The 4,040-nt window shown below is 43.2% G+C and overlaps 1 pseudogene; it reads right to left on the reverse strand.

Annotated features, from left to right (window-relative positions):
- Positions 1-2,794: 2,794 nt before the first annotated feature.
- On the reverse strand, positions 2,795-3,768 carry LOC132224445 (protein FAM133B-like; annotated as a pseudogene).
- Positions 3,769-4,040: the final 272 nt, after the last annotated feature.

A 4,040-nucleotide genomic window follows, 5' to 3' on the forward strand; every position in this document is an offset into this window, starting at 1 on the left:
AGGAGATTGGGTCTACGTCAGAAGGCACCACCGGGAGACCCTCGAGCCACGTTGGAAGGGTCCCTACACTGTGGTGCTGACGACCCCCACCACTCTCAAGGTAGACGGCGTCACGACCTGGGTCCGTGATCCTGGAAGACTTCGTCACCAGATGGAGCGTCGATACCTTCGAGATCAATGCAACCGGCTCAAGCTCAAGCTATGGCATGCTTGACCTGCCTGATGCTGGTAACATTGCTAGCGATCACTCCTGCTACCGAGGGCCCCCACAATAATGCCTGCATCTTCATGGACATGGCTCCAAAGAGACAAGGACAATTTATAGGTAGGTCAAGAGTAGACTTTAGTAAGATTTGGCTGCCTGAAGCGGCCATGATGCCGATATTATGTTTCATTGTATTGATATGTTATATTGACCTTTAATTCTCTTGAAGTTTTAATGTATGTTGGCTATCCTGGAAGGGGACTGTGTGGGGTGAACCCCAAAAGTAAAGGGTGTCTAGCTGCCAAGAGGGCAGGTGCCCAACTGGGCAGGGAAGGGTGCCCATCAGGTTTTGGTCTCTGTTGAGAGACAGTTGACGGTTGGCAGCCTATATACTGTCTTGCATGCCTTCGTAACCATGCCCATGTCAGGGGTAGTACAAACCTCAACTGTAGAAAGCTGGGAAAGGCCTGTTTGGAATAGAAGGTCTGAGGCATGGTTATGCATAGAAAGAAGGTTTAATGCCAACAGTACTGTTTTGTTATAACTCCATGAAAAGGAATTGGCAAGAAAAATCAGAAAATCTTAGAGCAGATCAGTATGTTTTTCTCCTTATGTAATTCCTCCGAAATTTGGCAATGCTAAATAAGTCATGGCAATACATTTCTTTGCAAATATTCAATAAGACTGGTTCCTAATAGTGGTCTTATTAATGGAAAACTTTGACTGGAGTATCATGTTTTAAAGAGCCCTGTCTGAGCTCTAAAGACTTAAAGCCAGTAAAAATGCCACGAAGAAAGCCTGGTATCCTGCTTGGGAGCCCTGAAGATGGCTGGTGCTGGAGCGTCAGGCCCATGCCCTACCATCACTGGCGGTTGGTAAGAGTAGAAGGGGAGCAATAAAGATGCCTCTGCGTCCCTGCAGAACCCCCACACACTCTGGGCCACAACAAGTAGGAGGGCTACTGAGATGGGCCTTAAAGCCTGGAGTGTGGGCTCAGGTGGAGTTGCTACAGGTGAGGAATTCACCTAACTCAGCAGATACTGCAGGCAGGCTTGATGGCAGCTGGATGGCTTGGCTTCCTGGCCCTACGGGGCACATTAAGGTTCAACCATGAGATTCCAGCAAAGGTAGTCAGTTACCATTCTTGTTGTGTTTATGCAAACATCAGGCCAAATTGAATACAGTAGATAAATTAATCTTGATTTGGCTTTTTGATAGCAATGGAGGAATTTTAAGAAGAAAAATCCTATTCCAATAGAAGTTGTTAAAGCTATAATGGTTTCTTTCCCTTCCACTGGACCATTTGTTAAGCATATAGGGATAGTTCAGTTGATAGTTCTGAGTGCCCAGTACGGGCCTCTAGTAATGGTGGAATAGAAATGCAGTCCGTCTCATGATTGAGCCGGAAGTTCCAAGACAAAGGGGGGAATGAAAGTGCGAGGACTACGCCCTCCATCTTGCCCCAGGGTAAGGGCTATGCCCTCCATCTTACCTTGGATCCTCCATTTTTGGGCAGCCATGTGCTCAGCAAGGCTTCTTTCCTGAAGCCCAAGCCTCTGCTAGCCACACCCAGGACTTCTTTAAACTAACCAATGACAATCAAATGAAGTGCGCACCATAGATATGACCACATCCTGTGTACCAAGACACCGACTTGCGCCTGGCCAATCGACAGGGCCCACAGTCCTTTCTCCTCCCCTTACTCCAACCCCCTATAAAACCCCTCTTCCCACAGGGCTAGCTCTCTCTCTGCCACTTGGCTTGCTGTTGCGTCAGTGTGTGTGGTCGGGGAGCCGAGCTAGCTTGAATAAAGACTCTTTGCTTTTGCATCGGACTCGGCTGGCTCCCTGGTGGACTTTTGGGGATCTTAAAATCTGGGCATAACACTAAACAAAATTCATACAAAAAAAATAGCTATCACTGGTTAAATAAAAATTTCCTGACTGGTTAAAACTTAACAGTATAAAACATACAGTTTAGAATCTTTAGCTATTAAATTCAAAAAGTACCAGTGATTATTGGAAATGACTCCTTCCTAAAGCCAATGTGTAGTCAAAATTAATTCAAATATGACAACATATTCTAATGTTAAAAATCATTCAGTATTATTGAAGTGGAGGTAAACCCTAGAGCTTCTGGGGCTTTCTCATGATGCAAAAGGCTGTTGCTCTGGTTTACTCAAAGCAGCATATGACATACCCAGCTCTGACCTCCTCATGAAGCATGGTTACTATGTCTGTAATAATAGGATGTGTGAGGATAAAAGGCATGTTATTCTGCTAGCTAAAGAAATAGCAAACCACCCCCACCCTTAAAAGCTCCTTCCCCAAGTAAATAAAAGTATATAAGAGGAAAACTTAAAATACACTTATCTACAGAGTAAGAATTTTGAAATATCAATGTAATCCCTACTTCAAAAACATTAACTAAAGTTATCTGATCATTTCTGTTAGTATCTTAATGATGTATCCAGACTCAATTAATTTATCATTAGATACTTCTAGTCATAAATATTAACTTTATTCCCAAATATCAACTACTAGTACAACTGTAGTGTATTTATTATCTCCCAGAGTTATTAAACAATGGAAGAGAAAAAAGGCAGATGTTCAAGGAGCAGGCATCTGCTACAGCCCTTTCACACAGCGGCATCTGAGTGGCTACTGCACAATCCAGGAATAAGTCTAGAAACAACAAAGGTCATGCATTTTAGTAAATATGCCATTAATTTCACAGTTGAGATCTCCTCAGACATTGCACTTTCTTTAAAAGGGAATCCTGATTTTTCCTTTCACAGTGAATCAGGACTTGAACTAGCAGCCTTCTTTTTCTTTTTCTTACTGCGTCTTCTATGCTTCCTTTTCTTTTTTGTCTTTTCTGTTGCTTTTTCTCTGTCTTCACTGCTTTTATTCTTTTTTGCTTGTACCTCCTCAATATAATCTGACTCTGATAAAGACTCAGATGATAAATATCTTCAGGATACATCTTTGTCTTTTTGCTGAATCCTTTAATGTCCTCTTTTTTCTCACTTGCATCCTTTGACTTCTTTTTCTTTTTTAAACTATCTTTACTGTCTGATTCAGGCTCTGACATGGAGCTTTCAGTGCGTGAACAGTTCCTCTTTTTCCTTGTTTCCTATTATCATCTTCAAAATCTGAAGAACTGCTGGAAGAATCAGAACTTGATGAAGAAAAAGACAAACACCTACCAGATTTCTTCTTTTCTTTTTTCTTTCTCTGTCTTTTTTTTTTTTTACAAGCTCTCACTTCCACTTTATAATTTTTCCCTGTGTTTTTCTAGTTCTTTCTTCTAGTCCTCATTCACTTTTTTCTTCAAATTCAGCCAATGCCTTGAAGCCTTTCTTTTTCTTTTCTAATTGTTCTTTCACTTCTTCCCAGGTAGGTCTTGGTCGATTCAGATAATCTTAGATTGTTGGCCCTGAAGACTGGACTGGACCTTTTGATCTGGCCATTGCTATTGGATTCATATAGGCCATCTGGTTGTCCCGCTTCCCCATGGTGCTGGACTGAGTGCACAGTCAGATGCCAAGGGATACCAGGAGAGTGGAGTGGCTGAAGCAGGCCCATACCGGACCTTCTAATGACTCCTGAGGTGGGTCTCTAGTAGATAGCACAGGGAACAAGGCTAGTAGATCTCCCATGAAGGGGAGACACCAGTCAGGTTCACAGGAAGGTGGAGAGAATGGCCCCCATCCCAAAGCCACACCACTCAGTCATTGACACCTCCTGAGTCTGCCTAGATCTCTATACCCCTGCCCAGACAACTGACTCTACAGCAGAGCACAGGCTCCATAGGGTGGGGTGACAGGGTGTCC

The sequence above is a fragment of the Myotis daubentonii genome, chromosome X (assembly GCF_963259705.1).
Source record: "Myotis daubentonii chromosome X, mMyoDau2.1, whole genome shotgun sequence".
In the NCBI taxonomy this organism is placed as follows: domain Eukaryota; kingdom Metazoa; phylum Chordata; class Mammalia; order Chiroptera; family Vespertilionidae; genus Myotis; species Myotis daubentonii.